The following is a 17,909-nucleotide window of genomic DNA, read 5'->3' as shown; positions in this document are numbered from 1 at the left end:
TCTGATACTTTATTCTTATGTTCCACAGACAAGATTAAAAACTCACAATAAATGTTCTCTGGGCTTTTTTTCACCCTACCATCTCCCAAATTGCAGTCAACATGTTTCAGCCAACCATCATAAGCCACTAAAGGGCAATGGCATTCATCAGGACTATCAGATCCCTTTTCCTAACCATTGTTTTAGTCAGTCACGCAAAAAAGCAGAGTGTTATTCAAACATCATGTCAGTAGCTTACTCTTGGTATGGGCACTTTGATGAAGGAGTTTTTCTCCATTTGTCTGGTTAGCAACTCCTAACCTGGGGTGGAAGCGAGTGCATTTCCTGTAGTACTCAAAAGTCTGATGCTGCCTTGTTACTGCTCCAGGCCATCGGTGGAGGGTCTGGAGCGGTAAACAAGGCAGAGTCCCTTAGTGGCTTGTGATGGTTTGACAAAACAGGTTGACTGCAATTTGAGAGATGGCAGGGTAAAATAAGGCACAGAGACCATCTATTGTGAGTTTGTAATCCTGTCGGTGGTACCCAAGAAAAAAGCATCAGAACTGATTGCATGTCCCTAAGGCAGCTTTAACCGTAAACCACTAAAAAGCGGAGTCCGTTCTAATAATTTGAACACAAACAAAATACGTTTCCTGCTCCACTTTTGTTGATGGCAACACAGGGAGCATAAAAAAGATTTCTTAAAGGGTAGTTTGGTTTCCCTTCATCAACTTCTATGTGTGTGATACTGAAAATATGGAGGATGGTTGATGCCTGATTACCTCTTGCTTCCTTTTGATTTAGATGATTTTGAAGGTACCAGTCAAAAAATCAACGAAACGGGCATATTTTCTGTCCTTGCTTCCAGTGGCATATGGGCCCTATTTAGGCTCTTTAATTCCTTCACCAGATTTATTATTGGCTCTATTAACTATGCTGATAACAGCACTTAATAACTGCGGGTCAGTCACCTGATCTGCAGTGGCTGATCCACCAGCTTGACAGGTAGGGTTAACTTTGTTAAAGACTGGCATAGGAAGTGTAACTCCCCCCTCTCCACACAAACACAGAATATCATTGAGACAAAATTTGTGGGCATTGACAGTGCTACTTCACTTTGAGGTATAATTTTCATGCCCACCTTTTATTGTGAAAATTCCAGAACAGCACAGATAATGTTATGCTTCTTGCCAAGGATGCCATCTTGCCCAAAGCACCTGTTCCTAAAGTGGATACAGCCTCTTGGGCAAAAACAATCTGTCTCCCTGGATAGAACTTTAAATATTGAGAAATTCCGTCCCACTGTCTTAATGTGTCCATCACAGTTGTAGTCAGAAATTCTGCTAACCAAGCTATAAATCAAGACTAAGGGATCAAAGTTGGGTGGTAACATACATTCCTCAGATTTTTAGAATAAGTGGCAAATCTTCAGTTGAAGTATTCTGCGCGGGCAGAAAATTCTCTGGCAGAATTACATCTATCAAGGGGTTAGTATGGCAGGGATTGTCCACAAGCACAAACTGCTCCAGGGAAGCAGTGGACCACATCCTCCACAAATTGGTAGATTTTCATTTATTAAGCTATTCTAAATGTGTCATTAAAATCCCCATTCAAAGAAGGATAATAACTTATAATCATCACGAAACAATCTGCAGCATAATTTCCTTCATAAGTGTAATTTTAACAGGAGGATTCTCTGTGCAGGGGAATTACCAATTGAGTTTTGTATTTTTGCAATGGTAATTCCTCCTGAAATTGAAAAATTACCCCTGCAGAGGAAATTATGTTGCTCACTGCTTTTTAGAGGATCGCACTTCTCTAAATCTGGTTCTCAGAAAAGTCTGCGACTCTCCAGTATAAATTCCACTGACCGGTATTAGCTCTACAGGCAATACATGCCTCAGGCAAAGGATGCTGGCAGCAGATGGTGCTGTCACAGCAAGACAAGCATCTGTAGCATCCTCCCCAGCCTGGGAGCATGCACATGGAGCTCTGGACTGTATGTCTTTATTCCTTCACATACAATCACACACTGTTCTCTGATTGCATCATGACCGTTAATAACGACACCTTAACATCTCCCAGCCAGTTATGTACTTTCTCTGTTGAGTCCTTCCAGGATCGCAAGGGTCCTAGCATACGTAGTCTCACAACACCACATCTCCCCCTTGTTAAATAAAAAGTTCAAACAATAGTTAGGTTATATTTCTTAGATAAGTTATCAAGGTGCTCGCACTGGTCGGCCAGATTGGTAAGAAGTGGTTGAGATGCACTATGTTCATGCGCCAATGGTACAGGTTCTGATGTTTGATCTGGACTGTCAGGCAGGATGGTCTCATTTGTAAGTGCAGGAGCTGACAATCGTAGAGGTAGTTGCTTAAAATGTGACTCGTCCCATGTGATGGATTGTCCAGGGCGATGGGCCGTCACCATTTGTCCTTTATATGTCACAACCCTCAGAGGGTCAACAGCAAATGGAGTGTCTGTTTTCTGCTTTCGCTTCTGCTTGCCCATGACTAAGTCATCTTCAAGGTGTGTCTTGGGCTCCACAATACCGGACGGCGTATGTCTTCATTTTGTACTTTCGAGAAGTGTTGGTGACATGAGCCTCATCAAGCACTTAAGGAGCGGTCTACTGTCTACTGTGGCAGTTTGTTTCCGATGGCTTTCCCAAATAGCAAGGTGATGGGACTTTCACCCGTTGTAGAGTGAGGCGTTGAACGATAGGCATGTAGGACTTGACACAGGGCTTGCTTTAATTTAATCCCCGCCATTGATGCTTGCTGAACTACCCTTTTGGGGGTACCCATGAATCGTTCAACAACACCATTTGTTTGGAGCCGCAGAGGTATATTCTTTTGATGCTAGATATTCAGTCTGACTAGAAACTCTCTGAATTCTTTGCTGTTGAATAGCGGGCCACTGTCAGATATAAGAATGGTGGGGATAAACCACGCTGCAAAGATGTTATCCAGCCGCTCAATTATCTTGTCATGGGTTGTCTCCTCTACCAATGGGAAACATGAATACTCATCAATGAGTTCCACGAGATTACGTCCATTTACTAGGGGTCCAAAGAAATCAAATGCAACTCTTTCCCAAGCCTGTGTCAGAAGGTCAGACATTGTCAATGGATGTTGCGTCACTTTGGGGGCAAGGCAGTTGCAAAGATGGTACTTCCTTAGTTCTCTCTCAACTCGCTCATCTAAGAACAGGAACCACACTCGGTCTATTAGGGCTCTTTTGGTAGCTATAATGCCACAATGTCCTTCTTGGGCTAGTTCAATGATCTGTTGTCTCAAGTTTGACAATCCTCGTGCCTTCCTTGGTCATGGACAGTTAATCTGGTACATTTTTGAGTTTATTTAATTCGGCATCGTCAGCAAGAGGTAGAACACTCCTTTTCCAGAATTAATTTGAAATTATGTCTTTGATCATAAGCATGTTCTTGTCAGCATTGTTAGCAACAATAATCGGTTCAATGGCTAGGGATGCTGGAGTACTGGATTTCGCAATGAAGTTAATGTACTCCTCATCTGTGTTGGATGTTGAATTGTGACGATTTAGCGGTACTCGTGAAAAATAACAGGGTTCTGGTCTTTACCTGGCATGTGTAAAATTGTATAGTCGTGCTCTTGCAGTCTCAAGCTCAACCTCTCAATGCGAGGGGGCATCTTGACTTTTGGATTTAAGAAAATGGTGAACAGCGTTTGATGGTCTGTTATGATACTGAAATATTTTCCATATAGAAACACATGAAAATTTATTCAGGCCCACACTACAGCCAGGCTCTCCTTCTCCAACTTGAGAATAGGCACATTCTGTGTCAGGCAAGTTTCGACTTACATAGGCCACAATGTGTCTCTGGGCATTTGGATGGCCATTATGTTGAGCAAGGATTGCCTCCAGCCCCACCAGGCTTGCATCTACTGTGATCTCAGTTTGCAGTTTGGGGTTAAAGTAGGCCATCCCACTTACATTCTCAATAGCATGTTTTATTCTTTCGGGATCACTTTCATAACACCATTTGATTGGAACATTTTGTTTTGTCAGTTCTCTCAATGGAGCACTCACAGTGGCAAAATCACAGATGTATCTTGAACAATAACTGGTTCCTATTTTCCAGCTTCAGGGCAGCTGAGTGCGGTCCCGGAGGACTTCACAATCCAGCCTGCCCCCTGCTCCTGCTCGTGGTGTCCATTTGCCACACCTCTTGCCTGCGCCTGGAGGCGCTACAAAACCTCGCCTCCACTCCCGCAGTGCGGGTTCCTGTTTTCCAGCTTCAGGGCAGCTGAGTGCGGTTCTGGAGGACTTCACAATCCAGCCTGCCCCCTGCTCCTGCTCGTGGCGTCCATTTGCCACGCCTCTTGCCAGCGCCTGGAGGCACTACAAAACCTCGCCTCCACTCCCGCAGCGCAGGACGCGTTCGCCGATGGTGTCCGGACGAAGCCCGGGCCAAGGGCGGGCCCGTCTGAGCCCGTCCGTGACTGCACGAGGCTGGACTGGGGCCACCCTCTGAAGACCTGTGTTTTGTGGTTGGGGCGTTGTGAAACCTGCTGCATTATGGTGAGGTGGTTTGCATAACGAGGGTTTGTTTATTTTGTGGGACTTTTAAACAAGTATTATTTCGTCTGATAAGCTCGGACTTGTTAGCGAGGAGGCCCTGGATACTTGGACTAAGAAACCTACCTTGCCTTTGGTGGATACCTTGTTGTATTTCTCGGTTTAGCAGACGAACGGCTCGTGGTTTGCTATATAAGCACAGTGTTATATTGTTTGTAGTTTTTCGTTGCCATTCTGAGACTAACAGCCATGGTTAGACGCAAGGCAGTGATGTCCACTTCTGTGTCTGCCTTGGGAAAGAGGAAGGCGGGTGCTGCCTCATCGACTTCATCGGTCTCCACTATGGACTCCTTTCTGCAAAGGGCTGCCTCTATGCTGGACAAGGAGATCGAGATGGTGAACAGGCGCCTCTCGAGGTCTCCTAGCCATCGCACTGAGCTTCCCTCTATGGGTTCTCATGTGTTGCAGGTGTTTCAGGAGGACGGGTATTAACGAACCCATTTCTTCGATCAGTTGCTCTAGGTCTTATCAGAATTCTCAGGATGACAAGGGACCTCTTGATTCTTTACCTGCGGACTCAATTAGAACTCAAGGGTCGTTGCCACACTTGCCTGCTATTGTAATATGTCCCAGGGAGGGTGTTGACTGTTCCAGGAGCCAGGAATTGGGTATGGGTTTGAGAAAAAATGTTCTGTTACTGCCCCCAGCTCATTTAGGTATAGGGGTACCCCCGGTTACGAAAGGTAACACGCAACTTGGTACTGGCACCAAAAGGAAAATCCACGCTATTGGGGGTAAAGCGAAGAAAGTGAAATCTAATTTGTCTTCCATTACCTCCCTATCTGACTCAGCCTCTCCTTCTATCCCCCCTATATCAGATCTCGCTAGGGCGCTAAAAGAATTCCAGGCAGTAATGTCTAACTTGATAGAGCGTAAACTGAGCCATATTCTTGAGAGGTTGACTAAAATTGAGGATTGTCTAGTGTCAAGTTTGGTGCCACGTACTACTGTGGAGGGGTTGCACTTACTGGGATTTCCCAGTACAATCCCCGAACAGAAGACTGTATGGGTCCCTGAGTTACAGACCAAACAACTGAATCCTGTAAATCCCTCTCTAACTTCACCATTACCGCAGCGGTAGATCAGGGCTTTGGAGATAAGATTCCAGCAGAAGCTCCAAGAAATGACCCCCTGATACTAGAGAATGGTGTAGATGCTAGGTATGGACCTACGGTGGGGAGGTTGGAGAATGGAAGGGCACCTAGGAGTCTCCCAGTAATAGATTTACCACCTGAATCGACTCCTTATGTAGTGGTTTTGGGAAATGTTCCACCTCTCCCCTGTGGGGCCAATGAGGATTTTGGGCAGTTGAAGAGCAAAATAACTCACTGGCTCACTTGTAATACCACGCTGGGTGCCCGAGTGGCAAAAATTATCAACATGGTACGTAGGGTCAGTTGGATTGGGAGCTCCTGTAAATCGTGCACGGGTGACTGTGTAATTGTTAATTTTGACAACCCTCACATTGCGGGTAGGATAGTGTTTGGGGATAATTGTCGCTCTAAACTAGGTTCTGTTATCAGGGCACTTCCTTTGGGTTTTTCAAAATAATTTTTTATTCCGAAGGAAATGCATTGCAATGCCCGTGTGGAAGCTCCCAGAGGTGGGTGGGTATCTAGAACAACTTCCATGCAGCAGCCTACTTTAATGGCTCATTTACCATCCGTAAGATCTGCCTCGCATAAAGTATGCCCCTCGCTGGAGTTAAACAACAGATTCTCTGCACTATCAGGGTAGAAGGAGTGTGATTGACTAGATAATATTACACCATTTAGCATGGAGTTAACTGTACAGAAGCAGCCTCCATCTGAGATATCTGTGGAAAGCCAGTGTGCAACATCTATGAAAATTTGTCATGGAATATTGCAGGATTGGCAAATAAGCTCCAGGATCCAGTATGGGTGCACTTTGTGAAGCAATATCAGGTGATCTGCCTGCAAGAAACATGGTCAGTAGACTGTGATTTATTCTTGGAGGGTTACAAGGCTTTTTACGTTCCAGCCACCCCGTCAGCTAGCGGAAGATCTAAGGGTGGCTTGGTTACCTATATCTCCCTGGCCATTGATTGTCAAATTCGGGTTGTTCCTTTTATCATGTCCAGGAATATTGGCACTAACAGTAAAAAAGGGAGATTATAGCTGGGGTCTTATTATTTTTTATAATTCAGTACCCTATCCTCCCGGTGCCTGCAATATCATCTCCCTGGGTACTGTTATTAGACAATCTTTTTACTCTATTTTACATAACCTTATGGTACATGGTGACTTTAATATTCACCCGTGTGGAAACCCAATGTTATCTTGTACATTGGAACTGGGCTGTCCGCGTATAAAGGGGTCCCACTTTGAACATCTTGCACAGGGTGAATTGTTAAATAATCTGTTATGTGAATTTGACATGATGACCCTGATGTCCTTAACTGCCCCACACACCATATTCCCCGTCCCTACTTTTAAAGGGAGAGGTATGGGGTCATTTATTGATTTTATTTTTATCTCCTCCTCCTTACAATCTTTATTTTGTGGTTTTAAAATCATGGAGAGTGAATATAGTGATCATAACCCCCTATGTGTCTCTATGAGGGGCCCATTGTCACCACGGATTAGGGATGCAGTAATAAGAGGTACTCTTAGACCCACTGACGGCAATCATCGTCTGAAATGGGCTCAGATTTCCCCAGTTAAATTCTATGGGACAGTCAGAGAATCTTGCTCCGCTGAGTTAGCACGGTGTACTGCGGTGAGTTCCTCACCAGGTGAGGTTATTGGTGCTTATGAAGCTCTAGCCTATAAAGTTGGGGAACTACTAAGTATTCCAACAGGTAGAGCTGCTAGCTCTTGCCCCAGATGGTTTGATGCGTCTTGCTCTCGGGTGGCAATAAGCCCTGACCGTTAAACCTAGAAATCAAGTACAGATGCGTTCTTGCCCAAAAGAATATAAATTATCCCTGGTGATGCGGAAGGGTGCTCTGAAAGAGGAGGCCTGGAGGGAGTTGATTGATTCAAGCACCCTCAGAAATAGCTCCAGGTTTTTGAGTATTGTCTATAGCCCCCTTTTTGATCAGCAAGAGCCCCTGGATGCACATATAACTGAGGAGGAATGGGTACTGCATTTTGAATCAATGTTTGAGAGCCCAAAGGATCTCCCTTGCCCTAGCCAAGTAAATCAGGATTTAAATGCTGCGGTAATGGTCTTTGAGCAGGCTGAAGTGGAGATGGGTATCGCAGATCTTTCTTCTAACAAAGCTCCGGGTCCAGATGGCATACCCCCGGACCTATATAAGTCCAACCCCTCCTTTTGGGCTCTGATACTTGTGGCTGTGTTTAATGCAGCTGCTAGGATCGGCCGCCCTCAGTCCTGGGCCATATCCACTATAGTACCCGTTTTCAAGAAGGGTGATAGGAGTAGCACTCTTTGCAATAGTCCTATCTCCCTCCTTGACTCAGTGGTCAAGGTTGTTGGCCGTATTCTCTTGGAGAGACTATCTACCTGGGCGGAGGAGCATAAGATCTTGTCGGATATCTAGTTTGGATTCCGACCGGGGAGGTCAATGGTCGCCCAGTGCCTTAATCTTTCTATGCTGTTATCTAAATATACAGTGGCCCACCCTGGCACTGTTTACCTTGCCTTCATGGATCTGTCCTCCGCTTTTGATTGTGTCAACAGGGTCAAATTGTGGCAGTCCATGAGGGCAATGGGGGTGGACAATAGTGTTATCAATTTTTTAGAGGACTTACACAAGTCCACCATGGCTAATGTCAGGTTTTCCAAGGATCTCAGGGTTACTAGGGACCTGGAGATCAAGAGGGGAGTCCGGCAAGGCTGCATTTTGGCCCCTTTTTGATTTAATTTCAATATTAATGATTTTGAAAGTGCACTGACAGCCACGGGGGTAGAATTCCATGTGTAGGGAGGCGCAGCATCCCTGTTTTACTCTATGCTGATGATGCGTGCACTAGGACTGCAAACTCTATTAAATGTATTCTCCAAATTTATGCTGGATCGTAATCTGGCAGTAAACAATGTGAAATCTTTTATAATGCAAGTGGGGGCAGTGACCAAAAAAACCTTTCAATTTAGTGTGGGCCCTGCAAAAATTCCTCGTACAAATGTTTTTTCTTATTTAGGGGTTCTTATGGATGATCAGCTAAATTGGGGGACACTTATTGTAAAGAAAAAGGAGGACATGACCTGGGTAAACGCAGCAATATTTAACTTTGCTTCGAAGGTAGGGAGGGAACCAATTGGAGCAATGTTAAGCGTTTATCAAGCTAAAAGCGTGGCTATAGCCAGCTATGGTAGTTAAATTTGGGGACATGTCGCTGTGAACACCCTTCAGGTGATTGAGAACCAATTCCTGAACCAAGTCTTGAGTGTCCCGTGCGGCCTATCTAACCTAGCCGCACACGAAGAGCTGGGAGTCCCCTTTTTAAGTGACGCCCTTCCTGTACGCCCTCTTATGTTCTGGTTGAAATGCTGAATGAATGAGGAGTTAACCCTAAACCATTTGATTTTAAGAGAGTGCATGTCTCTTGAAAATGCAACTCGAATCCCTTGGTTTAAACCCGAAACCATTGTTAAGAAATATGTGGAATCTATTACTGTGGCCTTTTTAACTCATAGGAAATTGGAAAGGGATGAACAGGAGCTGCAAAAACCAAGTGTCCAGAAGTTTTTAATGCTTAAAACTACTCCTTTAACGGAACCCTATCTTATAGGGTCCTTATCTATACATGAGAGGTTTTTATTACCTAGGTTCCGGATGAATCTCTTTCACCTTCTGTTAGCAAGGCCCAAGGGATTCAGTAGAGGTTAAGTGCTTGCACTCTGTGGCTGCGATGGACAATCTCCACAGGATCTGCTGCATTTTATGTTTTTATGCAAGTTTTATGAAATCCCCCGAAGGCATTTCTTGGTTCCCATTTTAAAGAAGATGAATTTTATTCAGGCTCGCCCTGCCCTTTTGTATCTGCAGTTATTAAAAGAGGACTGTTTGTTTTTTATTGTGGGATATTTAAAATCTAATATGAAAACCAAGGCCTGTTTGGATGCTTAGTAACGCTTAGCTAAAGTCCATACTATAAGGAGAATTTTGTAAAGGGAGAAAAACTCCTAATGGCACATTGCACTTTATTATTGCATCCCACATCTTATTCTGTGTTTTTATTGTACTGGTGTTTTATATATTAAATTGCGGGGGTTGTGTAATTGGCTTGTTATTTTAACATGTGTTTTAATGTAATTGGGTTTCATGTTTTGTATGTTTTAACTTTTATGGTTTTCTGCTGTAAAACCGAATAAAGTTTATTTGAATTTGAATATGGTCATGACGAAGAAGAATCGCAGCATAGTGTCATCTTGTGGGGGGGGGGGGGGGCAGGTAGCTGAAAGTGCTTTCACTTTATCATGGTCAGAAGTCATTCCCCTATCTAAAAAAGCATGTCCAAAGAATTTAAGTTTGGTCTTGTGAAACTCACAATCTCCTGCGTTCAGCTTGAGACCTGCATCAGCAAGTAACTGGCTCACTTCTGTAAGAGCTTTGTCATGCTCCTTTTCCGTTGTTCCAAATACCAGTATATCATCACTATAGTGCAGTTAAAAGCATTTATGACAGGTTGTATTATTAGACGTATAACATCCTGAAATATGAAATACTTCTGCAGGTTAGGACGCTCAAAAACTCAACCTTTTGTAGTTGAACAAACCAACATGAGTATAAAAAGTAGTGATGTACCGGCAATTCTCTTCCAACTCGAGTTGTTGATAGTGTCAGTATAAGCTTTATTCGATATTAAAAATATCATAAAAGCAGCACATTTCCATATATACACATTATTTACATAGATAAGATAATTTAAAAAGTCATTAAATCGTCATCTGACACAGCTTATATAATTCATTATTACATTATTCACAACAAGATAAAAATTCATGGATCGATTATTATTTTAAAGGTCCTTAAAAATTCTAAATCTAGAATATGTAAACTGGAGCCTAGTATAAGAGGGGGGGCCCAACCTCAAGCCTTAGCTAAGTGGGTGCTGGTCGCCATCGATGCCTATGCTAGTTAGGCAAAGAGGCTTCCTAGCCAGTAGCTTACTTTTAATTAACCAGGCTGATCCCAGAAATTTAGCCACCCCACATATCAGGGTGAGCGAAGAAGTATCAGTGGAGAGGATGCGGAGAGCATTACGATGGCACATTGGGCCCAATAGCTTGCAGACCGGTTTAAGCCACCTCTTTCTAGGGAGCCTGTATGCCGGGCAAGCAAACAAGAGGTGTGCCGTCGACTCATTGTGATAGTCACAGCCCGGGCAGGGAAGAGATATCGTAAATGGTCCTTTCCAGCGTGAAACAAAGCTGTTAGTCGGTAAAGTCCCGAATCTCAGCTTCATATATAATGCTCTATGTCTAGGGATCTGGATAAAATCTAGGTAGGGTTCCCAAGAGCAAGTGTATTTATGTTGAAGAAAACCCTCCGTGAGTTTCCCTAGTCTAGGATTTGTAGTAACCTGTAACTGGACCCATTCCCAATACAGTTTTTTAATAACCTGTTTAGTAGGTGGTGTCTGGGAGCACCAAGCCTCATTTAGTCCAATAGCAGTTAGAAGTTTACGGAGATCTAATAGCCATTTAATCTTGCTCCCCGAGTCCGCTGCAACAAGCTCATCAAAAGCTGCAGCATAATGGGAGAGTTCAGCAGTCCTTTTTATATGGGCCCAGAACAGAAGGGGGCGCAACCGTACAATGTCTTGAAATGAGTGTCTCCCAAGGTCCATAAATAGGGGCTTCAAAGGCGTCGAGGGGGGCAAGGAAAGCATGTCTCTCATAAACTTGTTTTCCGACAAAACAAGATCACTCACATTCTGGAAACCCCAGAGCTCAGAGCCATACAGGACTGAAGAGAGTGCTTTGCCGGCGTAGACCGCAAGAACGGGGGCCACAGGCCTGCACCCAGTGAGACGCTGCTCTCTCAAGATAGCTCCAGATGTCCTCTTGTGATTTAAAAGCATCTTGGCGAGGTGGGGGCCCCATTTCATGTCTTTAGTAAGAGAAACTCCCAAATAGTCAAAACCCGCCACATTGTCCAACGGGACAGCATCTAAGGTAAAGGGGTTTTTGAAGCGTTTGGACGGGTTAATACACATGATCTTAGTTTTGGTGGTATTGACTATCAGGCCATGTGAATCACAAAAGGAGGCAAAGTTATTCAAAAGTTTCTGGAGCCCCCCCGGGGATTTAGAGATCAAGAGAGTATCGTCTGCGAACAGGAGAGTCGGGATCTTTTCCCCGGCCAGTGATGGAGCATCGGCCGTGTCCTGACTTAAAAAATCAACCACCCCGTTGATGTAAAGAGAGAACAGGGTGGGTGCCAGGACACATCCCTGTCGAACTCCTCTGTTCACAGCGATTCTCTCAGTCAATTGCCCTTGCGGCCCCCATCTGACCCTAGCATAATTGCCTTGATGTAAACGCTGGATCATGTCTAAGACCAAAGGGGGAGCGCCAAGACGTTGTAAGGTGAGCCAAAGTTTCCCCCGGGGTACTAAATCGAAAGCGGTCTTCAGATCTATGAAGGCGAGGTACAAACTGCCCTTACCCAGAAGTACTGTCTTCCAATAGATCATAAGAAATCTGAAAACCTGGTCGATTGTTCCCATCTTAGTCCTGAAGCCTGCTTGAAAATGGGAGAGAATGTTGTTATCTTCCATCCAAGTACCCAGCCTAGCTAGTAAGACCCTGCCAACCACCTTCTGGGTCACGTCGATTAAACTAATCGGTCAGTAGTTGGCAGGGTCTTCCCTATTCCCCTTTTTAAAAATGGGGACCACCTCAGCACCCTTCCAGGAGTCGGGCACTGGTGAGCCTCTAGCTATCAAATTCAGAATCAAAAGAATAAGAACTGCCCAAAGCTCGGCAAAATGTAAAAGCAGATCGCCAGGGAGGCCATCTGGACCTGCCGCCTTGCCAGGGGCAATACTTTTGATAGCTATCATCACCTCACTTAAGACAAAAGGATCCCGGTGACAGCTGGGAGCTCTAGTGGGGGATGAATAAACCATTTCAAGGGGAGAGGGTGGAATAACATCCTCTGTATACAGTTTTGAGAAATGAAGCAACCATTGGCTGGCAGTTATATGATTGGACAATGGGGGGTTGGTACTACTGGCCCTCATGTTAATTAGATTCCAAAAGCCTTTCGAGTCTTTCTCGATTGATGCCTGTTTTAGTTTGGCCCAGTGGGCCTCATCCCAGCTTTTCTTGGCCTCCCTTTGTGCCTTGGTGTACTCCTTCCTGGCTCTGATAACTGTGGAGGAGTCTTTTTTCTTAACTTCAAGGATAAGTGCCGCCCTTTTTTCCTTGCATATACTAGAGTACCAGGGGTTCCCAGCCTTCCTCTGTGGGCCTCCAGTGCTAACCTTGCCTCTAGTTGTAAAAAAAGTACTCAAGTTAAGAATAAAATCGTAATAGATTTTATGAAAATTGGATAGAGGCAAAGCGGAATTAACATAGTTTGTGAAGTTGCTAATCTCCTCTTCTAAAATATCCTTTATGCTTGCCAGTTTATTTTCCTAAATGGCAACTTTCTGCCATTTGAGGCGTCTACAACAATTAGTAGGGACGACTTCTCTAGAGGACAGAAACGGTTGGCTAGTTACATCAGCACCAGATACTTGCCAAATATTTTTTAGTCTTAAGCATAGGGGGTTATGGTCGCTATCTGAGGTGGGTTTGACTTCCATATCTAGTAGGAAACACCATAACCTGACATCTAGCAAAATGTAATCAATCCTAGATGGAGAACAGATCCTATTAAAAGTGGGTGCCCCATGAGGATCTGAAATGGATCTTCCATTTACAGCTCTAAGGTTGAACTCTTGAGCAAGGGCATTTAATTGAATAACCCTCTGGGACCACTTTCTAATGGGAGGTAGGTTGAGGGTGGGGATGTTCCATTTAGCATCGACTTCGGCGGTTCCCAGAAAGTCCTCCTCGCCAAGCGGTTCAAAAGTACAATTTAAATCGCCCCCTATAAAGATATTCGAAGACGGGGAGATGCCCGAAAGGATGCTTTCCAATGTTGATATGGTTGCGGAACCCAAGGTGCCCTTGGATCCCCTAGCATAGATATTAAAAAGATCCAATGTGGGTTTGTTATGTACTCCACCTACTGTTAGATGCAAGATGTCGTTAGAAATACAGTTGCGGGAAGAAATTGGCCAATTCAGTGATATACTGACCCAAATGTGAAGGCCTCCAGAGGGACGTCCCTTTCTTGATCTAACAGCCGGGCAAAAATAGGTGGTGTAACCTGACTTGTGTAGGGGTTTCAAGCTCCAGGTTTCCTGGAATAAGCAAATTTCATATTTTTCAACCTGGGCGTTCCATTCAGGGATAGCTAGCTTCTTCTTCAGGCCCGCTATGTTCCAAGAGATAATGTGTAGTATGGAAGTATTTGGGGAAGCTAAGATTCCTGGGACATTTGTAATGGCATGAGGTGTCAGGTTGGAAGGAGTATCCCCAATTTCATGTAGATCTTTGGGGAGGGGGGTATATGGGATACTAAGGCCAATACTAGATGGTGTTAACAGTCAATCCACCCTGTTCAAGCCCGATTCCTCCCCAATTTCCCCCGGTGTCATGTGGGGTTTGACTCCTGATGGAGGCCATAACGGTGTTCGTCTAATTTGGATGGATGAAGAATCGGGAGAAGAGGAGCAAAATTCAAGGGCCACTAAATTCTCAGCCAGATTTGCATCCACGACTTCCAGCTCGAGACAATCAAACTTGGAATTGTGGGCCGACACTCTCTTTGCCCTAATAATATCCTCCCTAATAATTGATCTGCAACCCCGGACCTGGCGCAACCAGTGTATAGCCTTATTACAAAGCGATGCGCTCCCTTCAAATCCCTGGTTGGGTGAAAGTTTGGGAACTTTAACCAAGAAAACTATGTTCTTCAGATTGAGGGCCGGGTGGTAAGCACCAGGTATTTTGGTAGTAACTACCGGGGCATCCTGTTTAGCGGGATGATAGGTTTGAGAGACCCTAGAAATCTCCCCCCTGCGAATTTCCATGGGATGGGCAGATCTGGTTACACTTACTTTCTCCGCATAGCTAGTCTTGAGAATAGGACGGGGTGGCAAGGGGGAAGAAGTGCTTGGAAGATGAGGCAGGCCGCAAGGTCGACTAGAAGGAACCAGTTGGGGTGAGATGGTCCGCAAACTAGTAGTGTGTGCAGCTACGGAAGAGATAGGTAGTGAGGGTAGGGCGGTATCCAAAGGCGAGGGGAAACTTAGTTTAGCATTAAGATTCTCAATGGTCTTGCTAAGTGCGGTCACGGTACCCTGGAGCGAGTCAACTTTCTCCATAAGGCTCTCAATTAGTGCTTTGCAAGTGCAAGGGGACGACAGTAGGGCCGCTTGCTCAGTGTAACCACATCTACTGGAAAGAGGGCAAACTACAGTCTCAACTATCTCTGGTGTGGATTCTAGCACTGAGAAGCGATTGGAACAGGGGATAGATTGTAAGGAATCATTCAAAGCTTTCTGGGATTCATGATCTCCTTTTACTGGGGACTTAGGTCGAGGAGCGGAGGAATCCAAAGCTGAGGTAAATCTAGTATCCTCCGTGAGTTGTTGATATCCCTTGTTGAGATCAAGAAGGGAGAAGACTTTGGCACCATTCAGCTGCATGATTATGTCCGCTGTGTGTGGACCAGGATGTCTTTCTCTCTCAATTGCTTTGTTATCAACGTCGATGCACACTGCACCCTCATTGCCCTTATTTGGCATCACCACTATGGGCGACACCCATGGCATGGGACCACTGGAGAGCTCAATGATGTCATGTTTCAATAGCATTTCTAGGTCTTTCTCAACAGCTTCTTGCAAGTGGAAAGTGACTCTGTGGTCCTGCTGGGCAACAGTAAGTAAATTTTTATTATGCTAGATTAATTAAAACCATTGCATATATTGAAACATTGTTGCTGGGCAATAGTGTGAATGTCCTTAATAATGTGAAGTCACACTTTCATCATCTTGAGCATGCCTAGGCTATGAAATAATGACGGGAACTGACTCACAACTTCAGCTTCAGTGTGGAAGTTGTAATTGAAAGATCTTAGTCCCAAGCACTGGACGAAGCTCCTTGAAGAACATGATTTGTCTCTTGCACAAATACTGCTTTATGTTTCAATGTCGCCGTTAATGACCTTGACTATGCAATGGTTTTATAAGCAGCCCACGTGTAAACTTTTGTGTTTGACTGGTTTAGGCCTGGCACACGAGATAGGCTGTTGAACGTATTTACAGTACATAGGAACAGTGGTCCCAGTGAACAATTGCATATACATAAAGAAAAACAATTTTTTCAAAACATTTTAAAGCAAAAGATGAGAGAAACGTGTTAAGCTTAGTGTCCAGTGTTGTTTAATCACACTGAACTAACGATGATTCATAACATTTGTTAACACAGTGTTGAAACAGTGCCCCAGGTGGGGGTAAAGTGATTGAGGTGAGGATGAGGGAGTGAATGAAAAAAAGTGCGATTCACAAGATCTAGTATTTACAAGTATTTACATAGCAAGAGGGCTCATATTTAAGCCAAGTTATTCACACAATATCCAAAATTCTGATAGCCATGGTCAATAACAAAAACACAGTCATTTATCACTGCTGTTAAAATTGGCTAGTGTATCAGATGTCGACGTTTCGACCCCTAGAGAATAGTAGGTTATTGTCTCCCTTACGCCGGGGTCTTCCTCAAAACAGTGGTGGGGGGAGGGAGGTGTGGTTGCCTGGGAAAAGAACATAAAAAACCATTGAGAACTACGAATTTCCATATGGGAAATAAAATGCATCAAGGGCCTAAGCCCATTAATTTACCATGAAACGACCCTCGATGGGCCTGGAGGGGAGAGTGTGGATGCGTGGGCTCCGGTTGGGTGAGCGAGAACAAAGACCTGCAAAAATAATAAGCAGGTTCAGTAATGGATCAAAAGCCCACTCCGTCCAGTTGAGAAAGTTGGGCCCGTGAATCTACTTACAAGGGAGGGTATTAATCCCTGAATGATTGAAACGTGAGCTAGGCCTTGAAATTCTTCCAATTCTTATTTATTTCAACACATCGGGCAAGGTAGCTCCATTGCTAGTAGTCTCTGAAAAAGAGGAGAGTAAGAGTAATGAAGTTCTGGTAAATTAAACCGCCTCCAAACATGGGCTTCAAATTAATAAAATAATCTGCGCATAACCTAGGTCTTAGCGTCTGTACCCGTGCCTGCTGCTGTTTACGACAATGCCTAGGTCCCTGTCTGTATGGACTCAGACGGGTTGCTAGGATATGTCATCAAAAGATGACATGGGCACTTGCAAAGTCTACCGCTGATTATATAAAGGGGCCTCGATCCGGTTGCGAGAACCGGAGGGCTGGGTTATATCGATCGGAGAAGAAAAGTTACAACCGCTTGCCGTGTGTTAATGGCACGGGCTTAAAATGCGCCCACTGTGGGTCGCTATTTGGATATGCAAAAATCTTAAGAGCATATTAAAAGCCTGTCGCTGGTTAAGTAAAGGCACCTCAGTCTGAGAACGGGAACCAGAGGACTGGGTCTAGCTATTATGCGCGCAAGAACTTGTTATGTGGGAAAACAGAGCCAGAACAAAAGGCTCAAAGTCGTTGTAACGGGTTAAAATGGAAAAGCTTACCGCTGCTCAAAAGCACTTCTCGGTCCGCAAAGGTGGAACCGGATTACTGACTACTGCTGTTTATGTATGCAGGTTTTGACCGGTTAATGACACACGCGTACGTGTCAAACTGCAGGCGCTGACTCGTCTGCCGAGTTTGATAAAGTCTCAAAACAGAGAAGAATGTAGGGATGGTGGGCTAAAGTACATTTGGCTAAAGTGCTAGGAAATATTTTGAAACTATAGAGAGAGCCTGCACAGGACTCGTAAACATGGTGAAGCCAAAGTAAGAGGAGACAGGTTACAAAATATATGAAAACACATTGCATTGCATTGGTTGACTGTAATGACATCGATGGTGTGCTATATTTATAGGAAAAGATAGTAGACATATATTTATAGGAACAGATAGTAGACATATCTGAGTTCCAACAGATGCACATTGCATTACATTGGTTGGTAATCGTGACACGTATGTTGTGCCTGCGTTAGGGGAAATAGAGTATAAACAGACACTGTACATCCTTGATTAACTATATTCATCCTTAGTTTAAATTACAACAGGACAGGTGTTAAACAGCATTACCAATGTACATTTTTTGCAAGACATGGTTAACATAG

This window comes from Triturus cristatus, chromosome 9 (genome assembly GCF_964204655.1).
Source record: "Triturus cristatus chromosome 9, aTriCri1.1, whole genome shotgun sequence".
NCBI lineage: Eukaryota > Metazoa > Chordata > Amphibia > Caudata > Salamandridae > Triturus > Triturus cristatus.
Note: the sequence above shows the minus strand (reverse complement) of the source record.